Source organism: Myxocyprinus asiaticus, chromosome 6 (genome assembly GCF_019703515.2).
Source record: "Myxocyprinus asiaticus isolate MX2 ecotype Aquarium Trade chromosome 6, UBuf_Myxa_2, whole genome shotgun sequence".
Taxonomy (NCBI): Eukaryota; Metazoa; Chordata; class Actinopteri; order Cypriniformes; family Catostomidae; genus Myxocyprinus; species Myxocyprinus asiaticus.
The window spans coordinates 14,208,637-14,235,882 of NC_059349.1; the positions used below are offsets into that span (position 1 = coordinate 14,208,637).

The following is a 27,246-nucleotide window of genomic DNA, read 5'->3' on the forward strand; positions in this document are numbered from 1 at the left end:
CAGCACGGATGCCATATTTTCTGTCCGTCTGCTACAGCAGAGGTGTAGGGAATTCCAACAAGACCTACATCTCTGCTTTAATGACCTGGTCAAGGCCTTTGATACCATCAGTAGACCTGGGTTCTGGGTTGTTCTTCGTGCTTTTGGAGTCCCTGACCCTCTGCTCACAATTATTAAGGACCTTCATGATGGTGAGTGGGCCCGGGTAAAACTACGTGGCCTGGAGTCAGAGCCATTCTCTCTACACCTTGGGGTGCGACAGTGATGTCCTCTTGCTCCCACATTATTTAACATCTATTTTGACCACGTAGTTCGTGAAGCCTTCAATAGCTGTACCGGAGGAATTTGCATCTGGTACAGATACAATGAGAGGCTGATCGATGCCTGGTGCGGTCAAGGGATGGCTCCCTATTGCTCAACCATGTTATGTATGCCGATGATCTGGTAATTGCTGCTCACTCAGAGGAGGAGTTGGGGGTGCTGCTGCTGAACCTGGAGCTTGCCACTAAGAGGTGGGGCCTTACCATCAGCCCCACCAAAACTAAGCACCTGCCTGGGTATTTTGTACCATCGGACACTCCACCCCCCCAACTCCCAATTGGTGATAGAACAGTTGTGGAGAGAGTGGAGAGTTTCTCATACCTGGGCAGTGTGCTCATGACTGGCTCCGGCTTTAGCAGTGGAGGTCTCACTCCGAATCAGTCGAGCGGCATTATCTTTTCATCGGTTGTGTAACGCTGTGTGGAAGCTACCTGGTCTGTCGCTCCGCACAAAGCTTCAGATCTTCTCAGCCACGGTCATTCCCTCTCTTCTCTACATTTGCGAAACGTGGACCCCATTAATGGAACATCTTCGCCAGTTAGAAACATTTAGGCTGACCTGCCTATGATCCATCCTGGGTTTAACCAGGCTGGATTGTGTGAGGGGCTCACAAATACTTGAAAGATCTGGACAAAGTCCCATCGGTGAGCTCCTCCAGTAGGCAAGGCTGTGTTGGCTGGGCCATATAGCCCGCATGCCCAGCCACCGCATGCCTAATCAGCTTTTGTTCGGCCGGATTGAAGGGGCTAAATGGGCACAGCATGGGTTAGAGAGGAGATGGAATGATGTGGTATGGGAGGATCTGGAGCTGAGTGGACTTGCCGCTGACTGTTACCAGCAGTGTCATGATCGGCCTCTGAGGAGGAGGCTCGTGAAGGATGCTACTGGGCAGTTGGAGGCAGTTGCCCTCCAACAATAACGGAGGGCGGAGCGTCAGGTGGCTAAAGCACAGCAAGTTGGCACAATAGGGGGCACAGGTGGTCCATCAGCCAATCGTATCTGTCAGTCAACCAGTGGCATTTGGGTCTTCCCCTTGACCTCCTGCCAGCAGGCATTCGACACTTCACGTGGCCTCAAGGTGCACATAGTCTGGCACAAGCGTCGTGGTGACGCCACCGCCACTTAGTAGCGAATGGCGATTGTTGTTGTTGGTGCTGAGAATGTATTGCTGATGGTTGTAACTTTATTAGTAAAAAATGTGGTGAAGATATCTGCTGTCAGTGATGTGTCAGGTGGTGGAGGAGGAGAGCAGAGAAGTGTGTTGAATGTTCTAAACAAGCTGCGAGTGTCTGTGGTGCTGTTGATCTTGTTCTGGTAGTAGGAAGTTTTTGCAACTTTAATGTTAAAAGTTGCAAGCAGAGACTGATACTTACCTAGATCTGCTGGATCTTTAGATTTCTGCCATCTCCTCTCAGCTGCCCTGAGGTCAGTCCGATGTTCATGAAGGATGTCAGAGAGCCAGGGGCTGGGTGGTGTAGTACATGTTGGCCTTGAGGAGAGGGGACAGATGTTGTCTAGACAGGTTGTTAAAGCAGAGCTTATTGTGTCTGTGGCAGTGTTTACATCAAGGGTGGAAAATAAATTTTCTGTGGGAAGAGAGGTAGAGACAGCAGTGGAAAGTGAGAGGGTGAAAGAGAACAGAGGATACGGCGAAAGGAAACCAGAGGTGGAGTCTGTTTTAATGTAGATGGGAGAGTCATGTTGAATTGAACAAAGTAGTGATCAGAGACATGTAAAAGAGTAACAAGAATATTTGAGTTGGTACAGTTACGTGTAAAAATGAGGTCCAGCTGGTTGCCCGATCTGTGAGTTGCTGTGGTGCTTAGCCTTTCCAAGTCAAATGAGGCCAGAAGAGCATTCAGTTCAGTGGCCTGGGGCTTGTCTTGGTGTATGTTGAAATCACCAAGAACCACAAGTGGCTTACCATCCTCCAGAAAGGAGGACAGCAGGACATCCAACTCCTCGAGAAAGTTTGCCAACTGACCTGGTGGGTGATAAATGGCAAAAACATGTATTTTTGTGGGTTGCATTGTAGTAATAGCATGGAATTCAAAAGTAGTATTGTTACATAGAGAAGAGTGTGGTGAAAAAGTCCAGTTGTTATGAATGAGCAAACCTGTTCCCCCACCCCTACCGGTGTGTCGAGGGGTGTGAGAGAAGGAGAAGTTGTTGGAGAGAGCAGCAGGTGTTGCTGTATCCTCTGGACGTATCCATGATTCTGTCAGTGCCAGGATGCTGAGGGTGGACTGTGTGGCAAAGGCTGGAATGAAGTCAGCTTTGTTCACAGCTGACTGGCAGTTCCAGAGTCCCACTGAGAAAGAGAGCGGAGCAGGTGCTGAAGTGTTTTGTCTTGGATCTATATCGTGTAAACGATCTGTAACAGATAACAGGGATGTGCTTGAAGGCATATGTTATTCGTGAAGTAGACATGTTAGTATGTACAAGGAAAATAAGAAAAGAGATCAAATTAAAAGATACTTAAGTGCTATGGAGAGTGGTGCCTTGTCGGTGTCCTTGCTCGGTGGACTCGCACAGGTAGACTCGCTGGTTTTTGCACAAGTAGGTCTTCACATGACGAGAGCTTTATACGAGGGCTACCACTTCCGCTGCTGCTTCCACATCAGCATTCACGTCAAATATATACACGATGCTAACGAGCCATACAGTGGAAAAAACAGGACACGCCTTAATGCTACTTAGCACAAAGCTAGTCATGTGGGCAACCGAAACTTTCTATGTGAAAATGTAAACCTATTTTTATCTATAATGAGGCTTGATACTAAAAAAACCTGAAGTTAAGTTAACAAAAACATGAACGTACAGAGCTGGCATGTCAGTTAAGTTATAAATGAAGTAAATATAATTGTTCTCTATAGTTTGTCCTGACAAAAGACAGGTCTGCAGAAGGTCAACAAAGCTGGACCAGACTGAACTGTCATTTACAGTGCTTTGAATTTGATCAAAAAGAAGGTGAGTGCTCTGGCCAGAACCTGTATGGACAAGCGGCACTACACAGAAATTGTGGAGCGAAAGGATACAGAGCCTATGGATGATTGTATACTGGACCAAAGGAACTGGAAAATGCTGAGTAAAGCCCAAAGTATACTTCTGCCAGACGGTACAGGACGCGTGAAGCAAATCTCGTCATCAGCAGAGTGCTCGAGCACTGAATGCACGCAGCCTGATTTTTCTAGCTGCACATCTTTGAGAGTGCAGAATGCACATGTGCCTGGAATTATTTGCACCAGTTAGTGGGGACAAGGTGGCAACACTCACATTTGAGCTGTTGCTGTCACGAAGAAATTTTAGAAGAAGATGTAATCGCCGCTAAACATCAGGAGATGAAGGTAAAAACAGCAACAGTGGATGTGCATGTCAAGAGCGTGTGTGTGAGTTCTGGAGATTCCTGCATTTGTATAACTCAAGTCTGAATAATATAAAGACATCTTTATGTCTAAACTCCAGAAGAGAAAGTCCAGTGTCTAAAAGCAGTTGTAGCATGCATGTGCCAAACGCCTTTGTATGCGCGCTTTATATGGAGTATACTTTCACAGGCTTATGTGCAACTGTATGCAGACGCTGAGTGTTTGTGTCCAAATGAAAGTATTCCTAGGGCTAAATACTGGATAAAATATAAAATGTTTTAATCACCTCCCACTCTTCCAACTTCTGGTCATATTTGACATTGGATTTCTCTTCCGCTGCAATTCGTTCTCACATTGGCTTCATCTCCTGCTCAACCTCTGCCACCTGATAAACATAGGCAGAATGAAATGACTGCTGCAGTTGTAAAAATACTATATCTAAATGCAGGTTTTACATTATAAAAAAAAAGCAACTGTTTTTTCCCCAAATCAATCATTTCACAAGATCACTTTTTAAAGTACCATGTGATTATCATCACCATAATTAAAAGTAAACTTTTTTGTTATTGCGAGGAAGTGTAAAGAATAGTGTTAAAGTTTCAGGTGAGCTTAGGTTTCGGGCTTTGCCGCCATCCACAGTTTTTCTGACTGACCACTGGGTACCACCATAATGATTCTGATTGGCTCCTGTCTCCATAAGAAGCAAAGTAAAAAACTACCAAAATGAGTGATTCAGATGGAAAGCAACATATTTTTAAGTGTTTGTTGGAGTAAAAATGAGTTCAGGCTCAATTTGTGTAGTTTTATGCTGTTCATAACAACTTGAAATAGTTAATGATATCAATGTAACTAACCTCCCATCACTTCACGTCATCCACCTACTCCTTAAACTTTGACAGGTGAGGCACTGCAAAAGGTCATTATAACTCTGTAAAGTATTGGCACTATGGAGCCATGTGTTTTTTTTATTTGGTCATTTTTACAAAGATATTACACTAAACATCACACTAGCCACTAAAAACATATGCCGATGCAAGTGAATACAGAACGGTAAAATGGCTTCTGTTATGAATCATGGAACACTTCAAAATCAAATCAAATCAAATCACTTTATTGTCACACAGCCATATACACAAGTGCAATGGTGTGTGAAATTCTTGGGTGCAGTTCCGATCATCATAGCAGTCGTGACAGTGATGAGACATATACCAATTTACAATAACATCAAATTAACACAGCACAATTTAAACATCTGATATACACATAATTACACTCAACAATATACAAATAATAACATACACTGTACAGTATACAATACGCACTATATAGATACACATTATTCAATAAAAAATAAAAATAAAAATATATAAAAAAAGATATATATATATATATATATATATATATATATATATATATATATAGAATGTACAGTATTGTACTGTATTGACATTCAGGCTGTCGGTTGATAGTCAGTTGTTAAGAGAGAATATAATATAATAATAATATAATTTATGACAGTCCGGTGTGAGATATAAGAGTAAGGATAATAAAGGGCAGTGCTGATGTATTTTGATCGTGGGAGATCAAGAGTTCAGAAGTCTGATTGCTTGGGGGAAGAAGCTATCATGGAGTCGACTGGTGCGGGTCCTGATGCTGCGATACCGCCTACCTGATGGTAGCAGTGAGAACAGCCCATGGCTTGGGTGGCTGGAGTCTCTGATGATCCTCAGAGCTTTTTTCACACACCGCCTTGTATATATTTCCTGGAGGGAGGGAAGCTCACCTCCGATGATGTGTCTGGCAGTTCGCACCACCCTTTGCAGTGCTTTGCGGTTTTGGGCGGTGCTATTGCCGTACCAGGCGGAGATACAGCCAGTCAGGATGCTATACAGCCAGTCAGGATGCTTCTCTTCAGTAAATACTGTAGATGGTCAAATAGATGCAAGAAAGACAAGACCAATTACACAACAGAATGCAAATAGTTGTAAGAAGTCCAATCAGAATTCAGAATGCAAATATTACAATGATATCATTACTGTCAGTTTGAATGTGAATACTGAACATTCTTTAAGTGTTAAAGAACAACGGCTTGAGGCATTGGACGCATCGAAGCGGAAGTTCTAAACCATTTATTTGTCTTGCTGGCAGGAGTAGTGCCAGTTTGTGCAGTACAAAATGGCCATTTACTGTCGGCACGGTGCAACTTACATATCCAGTGTAAACGGCATCATTTAATATAATTGCAGCAATTTGTGCCGCACGTGTCTGTTGTAGACAGGGTGTTACATTTCTTCAAAAGTATAGGGTTAAAAAAATGCAAGAATAGAAAGAATACCTCATGTACAAATGATCTACAAAAATGTAGTTTGAATGAAGTCTGTACATTAAGTGGTTCAATTTAATTATTTGTTACTTAGGGTTAGGAATTTAGAGAAATGCCTAACCAGAATGTCTGATGATTTTCAATACAGTAGTGCCTTACAAGCGCTGTAAAAAAAAAAAAGAAAATAATTTATTTATTTTTTTTTACTTCATACAGTGGGGTTCAAAGTCTGAGTCCACATGAAAATCTGGGATTTCAAATATAATTTTAACCTGGAAATCAGGGACTAAAAACGCTTCAAGGAATGAAAACGAACAAAATATTTAGCAGAACTTAACCAAAAACCCGAACAAAGTGATTTTCAATTGTTTTAGAGTGAAACATTTTTTTTTTAAATTCTGGAAACCGGTTACAACCAGTTAATTTTGTTACGAAATTTTTTTCATGAAACTAAATGCCAAAGGGTTTGGGGACACGTGACGCCATGCAAGAAGCAGACGTGTGAGCGACTAGCTCTGCGCACTTTGCTAGTTTTTTTATTATTTTCATGTTATAATCCGGTGAGATTCGATACATCCAGTTACATATTTGCTCTTTGAGGTAAACATGGCAAAGAAGTCAAAAGCCTCAGACTCTGGAGACATTAAAAGACACTTACGTGTTCAAGCTGAGGCCTCTGATGGGCTTGCGAGCCGGGGACTCGATTTGGATGGCACGTCGGGAGAAGATATTCAGCGTCAACTGTCCAACATCTCGGTGTTGCTGACGAAGGTTGTTGCTGACTTGGAGGATCTCGCTGTAATACGTCGATCGATTACGGTGATGGAAACAAAATTCTCTGAGTTGGTCACAAGAGTCACAGATGTTGAGAAATGAATCTGTTATCTGGAGTCGTCGGAAAGGGAATTATCCGCTAATCCGCCTGCGTCCAAAACAGACTTGGAACACATTTTGGAAAAACTTGAATATTTCGAAAATATGAGCCGAAGGAATAACATACAAATTGTTGGAATTCCTGAGCATGAAGAGGGCAGAGATATGGTGAAGTTCCTGGATGAGCTCTTCCCTAGTCTGCTCGACATAACAGGCCATAATCTGGAAATTGAGTGAGCTCACAGAGTCCCAGCTCGGAGATCTGCTGAGGGAGACAGGCCCCGATCAATTCTGGCCAAATTTCTGAGATCATCCGATAAAGATCTCGTGTTGTGCCAGGAGAGGAGCAAAGGAAGGCTTTCTTGGAAGAGTCACAATGTTGTCTTTTTCCCGGACTTTGCGAGTCCAGTAAGAGAGAATCACGATCGTTCAAGGAATGTAAGAAACTCTTACATCAATGGAAGATCGCTTTTGCACTGATGTTTCCGGCCAAACTGAGAATAGACACCAGCGATGGCAGCAAAGTATTACATGTCCCAAACAGGCACTCTCCTTTATAAATACATTGGAGTGAGTAAGCCATTTGATGTTTCTTATATTAGTGGACTGACTCGCTGTTCAGTGACTCGATTGTCTGAGGAAGCAGGGTGCCATTTTCTTTTTTTTTTTTTCGTTGGCTCCATCTAGCGGCTGGAGTTTGTTTTGTGGCATGACTCATGATTAATTTCAGATTATTTTACTCTGAATAGGGGCACTCGGCAGGGTTGCCCTCTTTCCCCATTATTATTCTGTCTTGCCCTGTAACCTTTAGCAGCCGCGATAAGAAAGGAGGATAATTTTCCAGGGGTGACAGCGGGAGGTGTGGCGCATAAGCTTCTGCTTTACGCAGATGATATTTTGTTATTCATTTCTGACCCCACTAGGTCTATGCCTAGCCTCCACAGAATTATCAATTCCTTTTCAAAATTTTCGGGATACAGAGTTAATTGGTCTAAATCCTAAATTTGAGCTCTGACTGCATACTGCCCAGTAACGGCTTTTCAACCGGGCACCTTTCAATGGCCCAAACAGGGCATTAAGTATTTGGGTATTTTATTCCCAGCAAATGTATGTGATTTAGTTAGAGTTAATTTAGATCCTTTAATAAAAAGGTTTTTGAGCGATGTGGGTAGGTGGGCTTCATTACATTTATCGATGATTGGGAAGGTTAATGTTATTAAAATGAATTGTATTCCAAAATTCAACTACCTACTACAATCTCTCCCTGTAGATGTCCCCCTCTCTTATTTCAAGCAATCTGATAGCATAGCGAAGTCCTTCATTTGGAATGGAAAGCGTCCCAGGTTACATTTCAACAAGTTACATAGGCCGATTGACAAAGGTGGGCTAGGCCTACCTAAGATTTTGTTTTATTATTATGCATTCGGTCTCAGACATTTGGCTCATTGGTCGCTTACACCTGAGAGAGCCGCTCCCTGGTTTTGTATTGAAAAGGAAGTTCTTGACCCTATCTCACCACTGCAAAGCCCTTCTATCAAACTAATTGGAGAAGTTAAGTCACACCCCATTATCTCGCATTTACACTCGATATGGACAAAGGTGTCCAGAGCCTCGAGCATATGGCTAAACCCTAAACTATAAGAATTTTCTTAATAAGCTTTTCGGGAATACAAAATATTCTTAACTTTTTTCTTAAGTTAAAAAATTAAGAAGAAAATAGTAGTTAAGTAGAATTTTCTTCTTAAGAACGTTTAGTGATTCCGGCCCCAGATCTGTAAATAAAATTTTACTGAACTGTTATTTAACTGCTTGTTATAATTTCTATTCTGATAAATCCACCACACAGGTAAAAAATATATCGCTTATTTTAGCTTATTTTGTTGAGGCAAGTGGCTTATTTTGGGCTTGTTTTTACAGACCATGTAGCTTGCTTCTCTTGCGAGATCTGGCAACACTGCAATTGGCATTTCACCCACCCATTAGCGCAGAGTTCTGTAATTTTAAAAAGAACATTATTAACTGTTCTTTTATTTTGTTCTAACCGTTAACTTGTGTAAAGGAGGCTGAGGAACTTCTGAACCGGAACGGAAAAATACAGTTTTTTTCTCAGAATGAACGGAAATGAAAAACATTTAGTGATGAGGAGGAGGGCGTGGCCGGGCCGTGAGGGTGCGCGCCAGGCGATGAGTTGGCCAATCAGCAGGAGAGGGATAAAGGGGAGCCGGAGGCACCAAAGACAGAGAGAGAGAGAGAGAGAGACACGAGCTGTGTGTGTGTTTGTCTGTGGGCTTTGCTGAGAAGCACTCTTTATGTTTTAAGTTCATTTGTGTCATTAAAAGTTTATGTTGACTGCTCAGCCGGTTCCAGCCTTCTCCTTGCCCATCTTGTGAACCCGTTACATTGGTGCCAAAACCCGGGAGGGAGGAGGGTGTGCTGTCGGAGAGCCCTCGCCGCTGATGGTGGGTCACGAAGCACAGGAGGTATGGTCCGGTGGAACTGGAGTGGTTTGCCAGAAGGCGGAGAAGCCCTCTGCCATCTGCCAGGAGACAAAGGAGCTGCTGCCGTCCACCAGGGGGCAGAGGAGCCCACTTCCGTCAGCCAGAAGGTAAGGTCCAGTGCCATCGCCCGGCATCGCGGAGGACTGCTGCACCACTGGCTGAGGACCAGTCGACAGCGTGTTTGGGGACCGGCGAGCCAGTTTTTCTCTCTCTCTCTCCCACTCACTCTTTCTCTCTCCCCTCTCCCTCCCCTTGTCTCTCTCAGATTCTCAGGAGGTGGGGAGGACCATCCGGTGGTGGAATGGCCGGAAGGGCAGCATCTCCCCTCCAGAGATGGGGGGGGGGGGGTGGGGGGGGGTAAGCCAGTCCGGATGGTGCCCCAGCCTGAATCAGGAGGTGGAAAAGTGTGACGAGGAGGAGGGCACTGAGTTGGCCAATCAGTGGGAGAGGGATTAAGGGGAGCCGGAGACGCCAGTTAGAGAGAGAGAGACAGAGAGAGAGAGATGCACGAGTTGTGTGTGTGTGTGTGTGTGTGTCTATGGGTTTTGCTGCAAAGCACTCTTTATGTTTTAAGTTCATTTGTGTCATTAAAAGTTTACATTGACCACTCAGCCGGTTCCCGCTTCCTCCTTGCCCATCTTGTGAACCCATTACATTGGTGCTGAAATGAGGGAGGAGGGATGCGCTGTTGGAGAGCCCTCGCCGTTGATGGAGGGTCGCTACGCTGAGGACGTATGGTACGGTGGTACTTGCCAGAAGGTGGAGGAACCCATTGCCATCTGCTAAGAGACGAAGGAGCAGCTGCCACCCGCCAGGGGGCAGAGGAGCCTGCTGCCATCTGCCAGGAAGTGGTGGAGCCGCTGCCGGCTGCCAGGAGGCGGAGGAGTCGCTGACGTCTGCTGGGAGGCACGGAGAAACCCGATGCCATCTGCCAGGAGGCGAGGTCCAGTGTCATCACCCGGCGTCACGGAGGACCGCTGCACAGCTGGCTGAGGACCAGCCGACAGCATGTTCGGGGACCGGCGAGACCGGTTTTTCTCTCTCTCCTCTCTGTCTCTCTCGCTCGCTCTTTCTCTCTCTGCTCTCCCTCCCCTTGTTTCTCTCAGATTCTCAGGATGCGGGGAGGACCATTGGGTGGCGGAACGGCCGGATGGGCAGCATCTCCCCTCCAGAGATGGTGGGGGAGTAAGCCAGTCTGGATGGCGCACCGGCCTGTATTGGACGGTGGAGGAGTGTGTTGAAGAGGAGGGTGTGGCCGGGCCGTGAGGGTGCGCGCATGGCACTGAGTTGGCCAATCAGCTGGAGAGGGATACAGGGGTGCTGGAGACGCCAGAGAGAGAGAGAGAGAGAGACACATGAGCTGTGTGTGTGTGTGTGTGTCTGTGGGTTTTGCTGCAAAGCACACCTTATGTTTTGTTTTGTTTAAGTTAATTTGTGTCATTAAAAGTTTACTTGACTGCTAAGCTTGTTCCTGTCTCCTGCTTGCCCATCTTGTGAATCCGTTACACATTTGGTTTTTAGTCCCTGCTGGAAATAAATAAATAAATAATAATAATAATAACACAAAAATGAAGTAAAATGAGTAAGAAGTATTTACAATTCAGCACTACTTCTAAGTCACTAATAAAATAAGAAAATATTTTACATTGATCATGTTAACTCCTTTATACAAAAGGTCAGATATCCTTGATTCCACTGAAGCACACAAAATGCACTCAAGAAAGTCCTCAAATCAAGCTGGGATAACACAGATCACCTTGTCATTAAACCACATACCCAGAAACCAAATACCCAGACAATTTTATTTTTATCTCAAATTGTAATGTTATAATGTAATTTGAAAAAAAAAAAAACATATTAAACTAGGAAACTGCAAAACAGAATAATTTTTACAAGTGGACATCTGAACCTCAATTTATGTTTACAACTTCCGATACAATTATAATTTTATTATTTAACTGATCAAATTTGGCTTTGGAAAGTGTTATTATCACTTTGGTTTGAGACCAAAGACATTTTAGTGTAAGGGAAAGTCACAGTGTGTTGTTTGTAATTCCTGACCTGAGCCCAGGCCATCTGATTGTTCAGTTCATCCAATTTCTGCTGCATTTCATCCAGTGAAGGCAGATTTTTATAGCGCTCCTCCTTTTCATGGTACTTCCTCTTTAGCTCATGCAGAGTCTGCGTGAGAGGACAGGGTGTGTTAAAAATCAGTTGTTGAGTGATAGAGAGCCATACAGATGTCTGAAATAGTAATTCTAGTGATCTAATCAGATATAGTTTCCAGAGCCACTCCACTCGGCCATTCATTCCAATTCAGTTACATAAAACAGCCAATGTGCAACTGTGATTATTTTGGCTCTCACCTCCTTGTGTTTCTCCACTGTGTTCTGTGTCATAGTTTTGGTCTTCATAATGTAGCTGTAATCTTCTTTCATCTGATCAAGCTGAGTGGCTTTCATAAAAATCTATGTGAAAAGCAAAGCATATTACGAGTTTGCATTCATCTATACACAGTGTAAACAGCTGTACACACACACATATTCAACAATGAGACTCACTATAAAACACTGACTACCACCCCTGGAGTTGCGATTTCGAATCCAGGAGTGACTCCAGCCAGGTCTCCTAAGCAACCAAATTGGCCCGGTTGCTAAGGAGGGTAGAGTCCCATGGGGTAACCTCCTCGTGGTCACTATAATGTGGTTCTCACTCTCGGTGAGGCACGTGGTGAGTTGTGCGTGGATGCCGCTGAGAACAGCGTGAAGCCTTCGCACGCGCTATGTCTCCGTGGTAACCCGCTCAACAAGCCACGTGATAAGATGCGCAAATTGACGGTCTCAGATGTGGAGGCAACTGAGATTCGTCCTCCGCCACCCAGATTGAGGCGAGTCACTATGCCACCATGAGGACCTAGAGCGCATTGGGAATTGGGCATTCCAAATTGGAGAGAAAAGGGGAGGAAAAAAAAAACAAAAAAACAATGAGACTCACTTTGTATTTGTCACCCTCTCCTTTGGAGAGGAGGAAGTGTTTACACATTTCCTGAGTCAGAATGGAGACCAGATTGTCTACCTGGGAAATGAAGAGCAAAGAGATGGCTCAGTTTAAACAAACAGATTTTTTGTTAGCAATGATTTATGAACTGAGAAGATCTTTAATACACCTGGATGTTAAAGTGATCCAGAATATAGTTCAGCTCCTTCTTTTTGGATAACACTAGCTGACCTAGTTGCAAAGTGAGGAAGGCACATTAATTAGTGGTGCTTGCTATGGCATCACTATTATTATCACTCATCGATTAGGTTAAAAATGTTTCAAAATTCCTAACCCTTAGTATTAGGTGTTACTAACTTTAGTACGTAACTCATCGCACCGTTTGTGCTAGGGACATGAATGACAACTCATGGTAAATTCTGAATGCACCACTCTCAGAAAATGTAAATATCTAGTTGTTAATGAACTATTGTTCAGAAAAAGAAAAAAACTTTTCCTACATCAGATGGTATTCTGGATCGAAAATGCAACCCAACACCATTCCAAATCTCCTCCCACTCAATTCAAAATGTTTTAATGTCTAAAATAGGTATTGACCGATGTATCGACTGCCGATATTTATCGGCCAATTATTGACCAGATTAAACCATCTGCATATCATTTATTAGCATGAAAACAGCAATATGAAAACCGAAGATTTATTTATAATTAATTAGTAACACACTTTGTAAAAACTCTGTTAATTCAAATGCACAATCCAGAAATAATAAAAGCCACGATATGTTGAAGGGTTGGCACTCCTAAGAACATGAAATATATATTTTTAATCTTTCTCTTTTTTCACGTTAATGTGGGAAAAACGCCATAAATGGACGTGACAGTTGTGAATGTGGCACTTTCCTATAGCCTACTTGATAACCATCTATGCTTTGAAACCAGCAGACTTTGACTTTGGAGACATCGGTATCCATTAACGCGGCACGATTGACTGAATTAAGAGTGAAATCGCAATATGGTCTTGCATGATTACTAAACCTTAAAAAGGTTGTGTTTGTCTGCAAGTGCTTCACTCAGCACTGTGTGAGCAAGCAGCACCCTCTAGCGGTCTGAACGGCATTAATAATATAATAATAATTGATAATTTTCTTTATTTATCACACATTATACATTTGCACATATACAGTGAAATTCTTCTTTTTCACATATTCATTATAATAATTTCATTATTCATTATATCACTATAATATAGAATTTAAAAGGTGAATTTGTTCTTTTGGTTAAAACTTCTTATTTTTCCATGTGTTTGACATTTCCGTGGATTTGACCAACATATACATGCTACACATATAATGTTCTATTATATACAGTTGAAGTCAGAAGTTTACATACATTTAGGTTGAAGTCACTAAAACGAATTTTTTAACCACTCCACAGATTTAATATTAGCAAACTATAGTTTTGACAAGTCGTTTAGGACATCTACTTTGTGCATGACACAAGTAATTTTTCCAACAATTGTTTACAGACAGATTATTGACTATACCACAATTCCACTGGGTCAGAAGTTTACATACACTACGTTAACTGTGCCTTTATGCAGCTTGGAAAATTCCAGAAAATGATGTCAAGCTTTTAGGCAATTAGCAAATTAGCTTCTGATAGATGGTGTACTAAATTTGAGGTGAAGCTGTGGATGTATTTTATGGCTTACCTTCAAACTCAGTGCCTCTTTGCTTGACATCATGGGAAAATCAAAAGAAATCAGCCAAGACCTCAGAAAAAAAATTGTGGACTTCCACAAGTCGGTTCATCCTTGTGAGCAATTTCCAAATGCCTGAAGGTACCATGTTCATCTGAACAAACAATGGTCGCAAGTATAACACCATGAAACCACGCAGCCATCATACTGCTCAGGAAGGAGGCACATTCTGTCTCATAGAGATAAACATAGTTTGGTGCAAAAAGTGCAAATCAATCCCAGAACAACAGCAAAGGACTTTGTGAAGATGCTGGAGGAAACAGGTAGACAAGTGTCTGTATCCACAGTAAAACGAGTCCTATATCGACATAACCTGAAAGGCTGCTCAGCAAGGAAGAATCCACTGCTTCAAAACCACCATAAAAAGCCACGCTACAGTTTACAAGTGAACATGGGGACAAAGATCTTACTTTTTGGAGAAATGTCCTCTGTTTGGCCATAATGACCATTGTTATGATTGGAGGAAAAAGGGTGAGGCTTGCAAGCTGAAAAACACCATCCCAACCATGAAGCAGGGGGGTGGCAGCATCATGTTGTGGGGATGCTTTGCTGCAGGAGGGACTGGTGCACTTCACAAAATATATGGCATCATGAGGAAGGAAAATTATGTGGATATATTGAAGAAACATCTCAAGACATCAGCCACGAAGTTAAAGCTCGGTCGCAAATGGGTCTTCCAAATAGACAATGACCACAAGCATACCTCCAAAGTTGTGGCAAAATGGCTTAAGGACAACAAAGTCAAGGTATTTGAGTGGCCATCTCAAAGCCCTGACCTCAGTCCGATAGGAAATTTGTGGGCAGGACTGAAAAAGCGTGTTAGCAAGGAGACAAACCTGACTCAGTTACATCAGTTCTGTCTGGAGGAATGGGCCAAAATTCCAGCAACTTATTGTGAGAAGCTTGTGGAAGGCTACCCAAAACATTTGACCCAAGTTAAACAATTTAAAGGCAATGCTACCAAATACTTTCAAAGTGTATGACATCTGACCCACTGGGAATGTGATGAAAGAAATAAAAGCTGAAATAAATCATTCTCTCTACTATTATTCTGACATTTCACATTCTTAAAATAAAGTAGTGATCCTAACTGACCTAAGACAGGGAAAGTTTTCTATGATTAAACGTCAGGAATCGTGGAAAAACTGTTTAAATGTATTTGACTAAGGTGTATGTAAACTTCTGACTTCAACTGTACAGTACAAACATGTAAAATGTAAGTTCTGTTGTTTTAAACTGCAAAAACAAGTGCAAAAATGTTTTAGAAGTAGGCCTACAAAAATAAAAAATAAATCATATTAGTCATCATGTTATCTGTATCTTTTTTATCTTTTATTTAGCTATCATTGTGGCTCTATTTAAAAATTTGGCCTGTGTTCAGCAGATTCAGTCCATGTTTACTGGACATTATTTATTGTTAGAACAGTAGAAAAAAAAAAAAAAGAAAAAAAATTGTACCTCTTTGAACATTTTTAAAGCATAATTCCCAAGTAAAACAGTGATCTGATACAAAATAAGTTAAGTGGAAAAATATCAGTATTGTTATGGGCCTATAATGTTTTTGTCAAAATTGGTATTGGCCAAAAATGTTCATATCTGTGTATCCCAAGTCTGAAATATACTCCAGCTAAGTATACTATTTTCTCTACTATTTTACTGGATAGTGTTAGTCTTAAACCTAATGCATAACGTATGTGTAAACAGACAAAACACATCTAGAGTTGTCACCCAGTGCATCACAGGTGTCTTAATTGGATTGCGGACAGCAGGGAAATAACAATAAGTTAAACGGAAATAATAAAATGTGACTAACCCTAGAGTCATACATAATTAGGATAGCAAAATAAACAGGCTTATCAACTTTTGAAGGGGAGAAGAAACTTTTACCATATGTTTTGATGTTTACATCCAGTCAAATGGTATTTTGGTGCAAATTCATCTGTCACTTGGTAAAAGCTAGATGCCAAAATGGACAGGTTGCCCGACATGCCCGCGTCCTTGGAACAAATCTATGCAATGACGATAAACATGGTTTGTGCTGACTACAATGTGTTCTGTGCAGTGAATTATTGGTAGTGAATAAATTGAGCATGAAACAATTAAAATTCAATTTTGTATGATAAAACATTTAGTACTGTGTTGGGTCACCACTTAATGTCCAATGTAAAATCTGGGTCCTGAGGCAAAACCAGCTGACAACCACTGAAATGCCACATATGTTGTGCATATGTGCACATCTGATTACATATTGGGAAAGAATTAGATTCTGGCTTTAATTATGAGTGCTTCGGCAAATTTTTGCTTGACTCCTCTGTGTTCTATATGGATGTCAAAACACAGAAAAGGCACAAACATCTGTCTAAACTCATGCAATCCTCCTCTTTAATGACGGGCTGTTGCTAAATTAGTTACATGTCAATAATAGTGGAAAAGTGGGCCTATGTACACAGCTTTAGGCATAACCAGCTGTATAAACGGTTCAATACTCAAATTAAGTTATTAGGAGATATACAGGTGCTGAGGTCAAATAAGTACAGTCTGATCATCCTATCAGTACTTAAAACGGTCCTATCAAGCTTATCAAAATGTGTGAACACAAAGAACACATGTAATGTATTTTACACAATGGTCAAAATGTCTGATGACTTTACCTGTTTTACTTTTTAGTTTGTATGTTTTCAAGCCCTCGCTGGAGATGCGAAGATCGATGATGATGGACTGGCCAAACACTTCTGGCTTATATGCATCACAACCCCTGTTCCTCAGCATGATGGACACATCTGCAGAACTGCACATTTAGCACACACATTAGCAGTTTGTGGGAGTCATACAGACAGAGGGTTCCAACCGAGGAGGTCTATAATCCATGGAGAGAGCTATGCTACAGTATTTCCATTCATCTCTATGCATGCTGCCATGTCTGCTCGGGGGCAGTTAGTTCAAGACAAAAAGCTTTCATTTTTGAGCCAATCACCTGTCCTGTAAATGCAATGTGACTTATTACTTTGGGGTGACAGCAGAAGTTAATGTTCCGACAATGCTGAATGGCTGATGGTAAAAGAATGTGCACAATCCCAAGCCCTTCACTAGTGACTCCTTTAACGTAGCAGGAGCTGTGATGTCAAATTAGCAGATAGGGAAAAATGAATAAATAAAAAATTAGGCAATGCTAAAGAATATACTATAAAATAATTGAAATGTTGCATGTAAATAATGTCAGTCAATGGAGAAATATATTGTTTGCCTGCAGAATGGTGCAGTTACAGTATCTACCAGCAGGGGCTAACTGTTAGAGCTGTCTCAATCGCAAAATGCTGAAACGTTCACTCCCGAAAAAAACTAAAACAATAAAAATCCCCAGAATGCACCTTAAAACCCAGGGAGCATCGCTGCTCACTATGTTCCCTTACCGGAAACGTCGTCATGTCTTATGAAGTCTTTCAAGTCATTAGAAGACGAGCACAAGCGCAAAACTATTAAGTAAACACTGATTTTCTCTTTAAATGAGATGTTGTATGTAATGTATTTTATCCATAATAACCATGAAAGGGAAACAATCTTTTGAATATTAGAGTTGTTAAAAGAAGATTAAAAATACACTCCTTTATATTTTTATTCATGTCATTTATTTTTTATAATATCACTGTACATTTGAATATCTACAGCGAAAATGCACGACAGCGAAGTTGTTGATTAATACCAGCTAAGTGTCCCATTGTTCAGTAGATAAACACCCTTGCCAGTGCCCGTGCCCAAATTCGCGTTCACAATATACTGACTAGGGAGCTAGGAAGTTGATTGAGGTGCACCCCATCATATTGACCAGGCCACCTATTAATTGGCCGACATTTGGCCATTTTCATATGATTATAAGCTGATAACAGTGTCCGCTTGGTAGACTAACAGAAGAAAGTGTCAGCTTTCCCTTGTGTCAGTTCCAAAATCTATTGAAAGACTTGTCAATCGATAAAAAACAAAACAATTCCTGACGATTTTTTTTTTATTTTTTTATTTTTATTTATTTTTTTGGTAAAATTTCATCAATTTCCTCAACTTTATGTCCCAGGGGTTGATTTTTATTTAAACAGATTTCAACTTTCATATTAAAACTGACATAGAAACTTTTTACCATGCCTTTATAATTTTTTGATGGTACTTTTCAAATGCCTATTATGTGTGCAATTTTTACTGTTTTAGCCTTGTCCCAGACCCAGACTTTCAAAATTAAACTATTAAAATCCATTATAAAAATACAAATTATAACATGTTTAAAACTATGATAATCCAAACAAACAGTGAAATAAACATACACCATTTCAATATTTATTGAGCAAAAATGATTACAGTAATAAAAAATAAAAAGTAATGGCAAATTTCCACCACACCAAACAATTTTGCTACTAATAGTTTTTTACTTGATAACGCTGTACTTGTACTTGTTAGTTGACAATAGTGTCAGTGAAGAGCATGTTTATGATGAAACATGGGATGTTTGAAGAAAACAAAGAAAATTTTAAATATTTTATATATTTTAGAATATTTTAATGATTTTCAATCAAGCTGTAATTTTGCCAAATTAAAGGTACTGCAAGCGATTTTAGCCTTTAGCAACTTCCACGAGACTGAGCCGTTGATTTAGCTATGCCCCCTCTTTCCAAATCCCCGCGCTCCAAAGATACCAAATGAGATTTATTGAGACAGATATAGAGTAGAAACGGTTGTCAAAAACAACAGCAGCAAAATAGCTCCCTCAACTGACGACTGGTATAAGCAACATGGCATAAAAATGGTTTTCAGCTTCAGTAATTTGCTGCAACTACAATCCTATGATAAAATGATTGACAGGCAGAAAGTGGCATGGACTGTGGACACATTTTTGTTAGCTGTTTACAGAGTCTAGAGCTGTCACAGAGACAGGTGAGATATCTCACAAGGGTGACCATACGTCCTTTTTTTCCCGGACATGTCCTCTTTTTCGGACCTTAAAAAAGCGTCCGGCCAGGATTTCAAAATTTGCGAGAATGTCCGGGATTCGACTTTAGCTGCATTATGATGTGCATCTGGTCTAATACTTAATTGTGTGTGTGCATATTTGCATTGCTTTAACCCCTCTTTGTAAGTCCCGCATTTTTGCACACAACTGGTTGATTATAAGAGGCTTGCAGCAACTATTGGCCAAATTCCTGCCTGTCAATCTCTACGCGAATGCGCAAAGGGCTGTTGTGTTCGGCATCATACAGTTGCTTGACAGTAGCAGCAAATTACAGCTGTTTTTTATTTACAGAAGAATTGCACAAAAAATTCCCAGTCCAGGTCGAGATCCGTGGGAAGCAGAATGTATGACATGTAAAGCTGGCACTTATGTGTCAGTTGCTAATAAATGTATGCGAAGCATAAAGGGTCAGCAAAAGGTGAAAGTTCATCGTTGCGTTACAAGCCGTTCACACACTGGCAAAATATATTACATGAATATTACATGAATATTTTTACATATTGCACCTTTAACAAAGCCTTTCAGTGAGGAGCCTCTGTTGGTGGTGTGAGCTTCCCCTCCAGAGCCACAGTCAGAGCTAAGAAATAGCTACAATGAAAAACATATATATATATATATATATAATACAGCTACATTTACAATATCAGTATGCAATGTCACCGAACTGTGCCACTTGTCAGTTGTTTTCTTCTCATGTTTTAGCAGTATTGCAGTGGCACATTTCATCTGATACTATCATAAACACTTTGTAAGTAGGCTTGTTCTAAAAAAATTTCCTTTCAAAAAATGGAGAAGAACTTACTTCCATTGTTTCCTATGACAAAATTGACGTTTGGACCAAATGCGAAGGGTCGAAGTAGTGAGTGACACATGAAGTTCTTCAAAGAGATACTCTCTATGATGCCTGAAAACACACAACACACACACACACACACACACACACACACACACACACACACACACACACACACAAATATATTGTAAGGGTACATCAGAGGTGAAAGTCATAAAACTGAGTGCAATGTGCACACATATGATAATGTACATGTTGTTGTTTAATTGTAGGTGCCACCAAACAGCCCAAACTACATACTAGGCTATGCAAAGCACTGCCTAATGGTATAATTTTTTAAGTCATTAATTAATATATTTACTTTTTAGTACAAAAAATAGTGTAGCTAATTACATTTAAAATTCTTGTAATCAGATTACAGTTACTGACATTCAATCATTTTAATTACTTAAAGATGCTGTAAGAGATTTCAGCTGTTCCAGGAGACTGAGCCATTGAATTGGCCACGTCCCCTCTTTCCAAAACCCTGCACTCCAAAGATACCAATTGAGCTTTATTGAGACTGACATCGTGCAGAAACCGTAGTTAAAAACAACAGCAGCAAAATAGCGCCCTCAACTGACAACTGTTATGAACAACACGGCATAAAATGGAACAATAGGAACATTTTTTGCATACCTTTCTATGAAAAAAAAAAAAACGCTTACAGCACCTTTAACTTGAGTTATACATATTTCAAAAATTATATTATACATTTAGAATACATTTAAAACATGAATTGTGTTAATATGTAAAACTGTTTGCATTTCTGTGACAGCTATGAACAATGAGGAAAAATATATTATTTTGTTTTCATTCTGTGAAGTGTTTCAGAAAGTAATATAAAAGTAATATTACATAACATTATTAATTAGGCAAAGTAACTTATCCAACACTGGTTTATAGTCAGTGTAAGAGAGATCACAAGATATTAAAATAACTCATTAAAGAGCTTTCAAACAAATATTTTGTGTTTGAAAGCGTCACGGTTACTTGTGTAACCTCCGTTCCCTGATGGAGGGAACGAGACGTTGTGTCGATGTAGTGACACTAGGGGTCACTCTTGGGAGCCCGAGACACCTCTGGTCTTTGATAAAAGGCCAGTGAAAATTGCAGAGTGGTTTTTGCATGCCACTCCCCCGGACATACGGGTATAAAAGGAGCTGGTATGCAACCACTCATTCAGGTTTTATGCTGAGGAGCCAATATAAGGTCCGGCCATTTCAGCGGATAGTTCAGATTTGTGGCAGGTGGGACACAACGTCTCATTCCCTCCATCAGGGAACAGAGGTTACACAAGTAATCATGACGTTCCCTATCTGTCACTCACTCGACGTGGTATCGATGTAGTGACACTAGGGGTCCCTATATGAAATGCCACAATTGGCTGAACTGTGTTACATGAACTGGTGGTGTGTGGTGGGCAGACTATTGTGTGCCTCATAGCCAGCACACCAGGTTGACACGTAACCTCCCCCAACATAGTTATGAGTGTCGAACGGCCCTTTTTGGGGACAAGTTGACTACCCAAGAGATAGAGACAGGCTTAACCCAGTCGTGGCCTCTTTTCCCCTTCTCTTTTTTCCACTCCCTAAAAAAGAAGGGGGATTATCCGACTGGGCTGCCAGGTCTAGTCGGGGGGTGTCCCTCCCAAGGGGAAGACACAGCGGAGACCACACCTTGCCTAAAGGGGGGGGATATTTAAGTGGAAGAATACGTCACATGGTCTTTCCAACCATGTGGAGAGTCTTCAAGGTAGATTCTGCCCAATGGGGAGGAGTTACTACAAACATGGAGACTGGGGCAGAGGGGCTCTGCCCAAGGAAGATGCAGTTTGCCAGCAGGGAAACGAATTAGCGGAAGATGTATATCGCATGGGGTTAGCCTTACAGGGAACCGCCACATGCGGTGCACCTACCCCAGAACAAGACTCTTAGTTAGCACGTGTACTGGGCCGGCAGCGAATCTCTCCGAAAACTTAACTGCCACAGGGCTCGGAGGAAGTTAACCAGGGAACAAACTTGTGAACACTACTGGGAATTAATGGCGCACGTCTTCAGCTCAAAAGGAGGTGGAAGGCGCTATGTGCAAGCGATACACCTGGCCGGCTATCCTGGGCTTATCCGCTTGTGTTACGTGCCGCTACCTGGGATGAAACCGGTTCCACCCGGAGGTTGTAGAACCTTGCAAAGGTGTTGGGTGTTGCCCAGCCCGCTGCTCTGCAAATATCTGTTAGAGAGGCACCCCTGGCCAGGGCCCAGGAAGCCGCTACACCCCTGATAGAATGGGCTCATAGCCCTACCGCGGGCGGCATGTCCTGGGCGAGATATGCCATAGTTATGGCGTCAATGAGCCAGTGGGCGATCTTCTGCTTGGAGACAGTGCTTCCTTTCCGCTGTGCACCAAAGCAGGCAAAGAGCTGCTCAGAGATTCTAAAGCTCTGCGTGCGATCCAAATAGATGCGTAAAGCGCGCACCGGACACATCAACGACAGGGCTGGGTCTGCCTCCTCCTTGGGCAGCACTTGCAGGTTCACCACCTGGTCCCTAAAAGGGGTGGTGGGAACCTTGGGCACATAGCCCGGTCGGGGTCTCAGGATCACATGAGAGTAACCCGGACTGAACTCCAGGCACATTTTGCTGACAGAGAATGCTTGCAGGTCACCTACCCTCTTGATGGAAGTGAGTGCAGTCAGGAGGGCAGTCTTCAAGGAGAGTGCCTTAAGCTCGGCTGATTGCAAAGGCTCAAAGGGGGCTCTCTGTAGACCCTGAAGTACTACAGAGAGGTCCCATGAGGGAACGAGGCATGGTCTGGAGGGATTCAGCCTCCTGGCGCCTCTTAGGAACCTGATGATCAGGTCGTGCTTCCCTAAGGACTTACCTTCGTCTGCGTCGTGGTGTGCTGCTATAGCGGCAACGTACACCTTCAAGGTGGAAGGGGACAGCCTCCCTTCCAACCTCTCCTTCAGGAAGGAAAGCACTGATCCGACTGCGCATCTCTGAGGGTCTTCGCGGCGGGAAGAACACCACTTAGCGAACAGATGCCACTTAAAGGCATACAGGCACCTCATAGAGGGGGCCCTAGCCTGAGTGATTGTGTCTACCACCGCAGGGGCCAGACATGGAGATTCCAGAGGTCTGGTCGTGGGTGCCAGAGGTTGCCCCGTCCCTGAGAAAGAAGATCCTTCCTCAGGGGAATTCGCCAGTGGGGAGCTGTTGCGAGGAGCGTGAGGTCCGAGAACCACGTCTGGGTGGGCCAGTAGGGTGCTACCAGGACGACTTCGTCCTCCCTGACCTTGCACAGGGTCTGTGCAAACAGGCTCACTGGGGGAAACACATATTTGCGCAGGCCAGGGGGCCAGCTGTGTGCCAGCACGTCTATGCCGAGGGGAGCCTCGGTGAGGGCGTACCAGAGTGGGCAGTGGGAGGATTCTTGGGAGGTGAACAGGTCCACCTGTGCCCGTCCGAATCGACTCCAAATCAGCTGGACCACCTGAGGGTGGAGTCTCCACTCTCCCCTGAGGGTAACCTGCCGTGACAGCGCGTCCGCTGTAGTGTTGAGGTTGCCCAGGATGTGAGTGGCTCGCAGCGACTTGAAGTGCTGCTGACTCCAGAGGAGGAGATGGCAGGCGAGTTGTGACATACAACGAGAGCACAGAACGCCTTGGCGGTTGACATATGCTACCGTTGCCGTGTTGTCTGTCCGAACTAACACGTGCTTGCCCTGGATCAACGGATGGAACCTCCGCAGGGCGAGCAGAATTGCCAACAACTCGAGGCAGTTGATGTGCCAATGCAGTTGCGGACCCATCCAGAGGCCGGCGGCTGCATGCCCGTTGCAAACAGCACCCCAGCCCGTTTTGGAGGCATCTGTCATGACCACGACATGCCTGGAGACCAGTTCTAGAGGAACTGAAAAGGGCTGAAAAGACGGTGACAGACCGGCATGATGACCACGCGATGTGTCCCGTGGGGCCATGCCCATCTCGGGACTCGAGTCTGGAGCCAGTGCTGAAGCGGCCTCATATGCATCAACCCGAGCGGGGTGGTCACTGCCGAGGATGCCATATGCCCCAGGAGCCTCTGAAAAAGTTTCAGTGGAACCGCTGTTTTCTGTTTGAACGCCTTCAAACAGGCCAGCACCGACTGGGTGCATTCGTAAGGCGTGCCGTCAAGGAGACTGATCCAACTCCAAACCGAGAAAAGAGATGCTCTGAACTGGGAGGAGCTTGCTCTTTTCCCAGTTGACCCGAAGCCCTAGTTGGCTTAGGTGTGAGAGCACCAGGTCCCTGTGTGCGCACAACATGTCTCGAGAGTGAGCTAGGATTAGCCAGTCGTCGAGATAGTTGAGAATGTGAATGCCCACCTCTCTTAATGGGGCAAGGGCAGCCTCTGCGACCTTCGTAAAGACACGAGGAGACAGGGACAGGCCGAAAGGGAGGACTTTGTACTGATACGCCTGACCCTCGAATGAAAACTGCAGGAAGGGTCTGTGTCGAGGAAGGATCGAGACGTGGAAGTCCGCATCCATCAGGTCTACCGCCGCGAACCAATCTTGATGCCGGATGCTCGCCAGAATGCGTTTTTGCATCAGCATCTTGAACGGGAGTCTGTGTAAAGCCTGGTTCAGTACTCGCAGGTCCAAGATTGGCCGCAACCCACCCCCTTTTTTCGGTACGATGAAGTAGGGGCTGTAAAACCCTTTCTTCATCTGGCTGGAGGGACAGGTTCTATCGCGGCCTTCTGTAGGAGGGTAGCGATCTCTGCACGCAAGGTGGCAGCGTTTTTGCTCTTGACCAAGGTGAAGTGAATACCGTTGAACCTGGGCGGGCGCCTGGCGAACTGAATTGCGTAGCCGAGTCGGACGGTCCGCATCATCCATCACGACGGATTGGAAAGCGCGAGCCACACATCCAAGTTCCGCGCTAGGGGGACCAAGGGGACAACGTCGTTGGATGTACCGGCAGGTGGGGCCTCGTGGCGGGGCGGAGCTCAAGGTGCCACACCACGTCGTGGCCGTGCTGAGTCTAGGGACATCGAAGCACTTACCTGGCTCCTTGTGACCACCCCTGGAACAGCCTGGGCCTGTCCTCGTAACCCGTGGAGACTGCCACACTGGGGGCGGCTGTGTGCCACAGCTGGGCGCTCAGGGGCGAGTTGTGATATGCAACGGGAGCATAGACAGCCTTGATGGTTGATGTACGCTACCATTGCTGTGTTGTCCATCCGGACCAACACGTGCTTGCCCTGGATCAACGGCCGGAACTTCCGCAGGGCGAGCATTACTGCCAACAACTCTAGGCAATTGATGTGCCAATGCATTGCATATGGCGCCCCAGCCCATCTTGGAGGTGTCTGTTGTAACCACGACGCGCCTGGAGACCTGCTCTACAGGATCTCCTGCCCGTAGAAATGCAAAGTCGGTCCAAGGACTGAAGAGGTGGCGACAGATCGGCGTGATGGCCATGCGATGTGTCCCGTGGCGCCATGCCCATCTCAGGACTCGAGTCTGAAGCCAGTGCTGAGGCGGTCTCATATGCATCAACCCAAGTGGTGTGGCCACTGCTGAGGATGACATATGCCCCAGGAGCCTCTGAAAAAGTTTCAGTGGAACCGTTGTTCTCCATCTGAACGCCTCAGACTGTGCATGCTCCTTCGTGAGGCGTGCCGTCATCGAGACCGAGAAAGAGATGCTCTGAACCGGGGAGAGCTTGCTCTTTTCCCAGTTGACCTGAAGCCCCAGTCGGCTGAGATGCTGGAGCATGAGGTCCCTGTGTGCGCACAGCAACTCTCAACAGTGAGCTAGGATTAGCCAGTCATCGAGATAGTTGAGGATGCGGACGCCCACTTCACTTAGGCTGCCTCTGCGATCTTCATGAATATGCGAGGGGACAAGGACAGGCAGAAGAGGAGGACCTTGTACTGGTACACCTGGCATTCGAAGGCAAACCGCAGGAAGGGTCGGTGTCGAGGTAAGACTGAGACGTGGAAGTATGCGTCCTTCAGGTCTACCGCCGTGAACCAATCTTGATGCCGGACGCTCGCTAGAATGCATTTTTGCATCAACATCTGAACGGGACTCTGTGCAAAGCCCGGTTCAGTACTCGCAGGTCCAGGATTGGTCGCAACCCACCGCCTTTCTTCGGTACGAAGGCTGTAGTACCCTTTCTTCATCTCGGCTGTAGGGACAGGCTCTATCGCGCCCTAGTGCAGAAAGGTAGCGATCTCCGCACGCAAGGTAGCGGCGTTCTCGCCCTTCACCGAGGTGAAGCGGATGCCGCTGAACCTGAGTGGGCACCTGGAGAACTGAATCGCAAAGCTGAGTCGGACGGTCCGGGTCAGCCATTGCAACAGGTTGGAAAGCGTGAGCCACGTGCCCAAACTCCGGGCAAGGGGGACCAAGGGAATGATCACGTCGGACGTACCAGTGAGTGGGGCCTCGTGGAGGTGCCATGTCGAGGGGACTCGAGCCCCATGGTCGTGCTGAGTCCAGGGACATCGAAGCACTTACCTGGCTCCTGCCGCCCACCATAAGATTGGCTGAGGAGTGGGGAGGAGGAATCTTGTCCCCGTAGTCCACCGGAACCAATCCCGTGTGGGCGTGTTTGTGCCACAGCTGGGCGCACAGGGTGGGGGGTCGGGGGGAGCGGCACCATAGGCCCTAGTCGTCAGGGACAACGTAAACCTACAGGCCCTGGACGGGATCTTCGGGCTCCCACACAAGGTGGCGTCGCTCTGTGGACACAAGTGCACCGCGAGTGCCTTATCCACCTGGGGGATCACCGAATTCCCCCTGGCCGCTCCACTATCGAGGGTAGTGAGAGCGGGGGAGCTGAAAGACCAGGACCGGGCAGTAAAAAGTGCCTCCCACGATCTTGTCAGCTCCTCATGCACTTCCGGAAAGAAAGGAACTGGGGAGGGGCGTGGCCGTGGGTGGCACCCCAAGCCCAGGAACCAATCGTCGAGTGGTTCAGGGGAGAGTGGAGGGTTCCACTCTAGCTCGACACTCGCGGCCACCGGGAAGGCATATCCGTCATTTCCGCGTCGGACTGAGACTGGGCGACCATTCCCGAAGGAGGAAGCCCAGCCGAAGCCTCTGCGTCTGACTGGACGAGCCCACTCTTCAATGCTGCGCCCGATAACTCATCGTCTTCCTGGGCTCCGAACAAGAGGTCGAACTTGCCCTGAGAAAAGCTGGTGGTCTTGTCCGAGCGCCCGACCGGGGCAAGCGAGCGTGCTGGGGTCCGTGGGGGGATACCCCGTGGAGGTGGTCGCATTGATGTCAC

At 44.5% G+C, this 27,246-nt stretch overlaps 1 pseudogene; it reads right to left on the minus strand.

Moving 5' to 3' along the window:
• The window catches only part of LOC127442200 (structural maintenance of chromosomes protein 6-like), a 77,529-nt pseudogene that overhangs the window by 34,865 nt on the left and 15,418 nt on the right, over positions 1-27,246 (minus strand).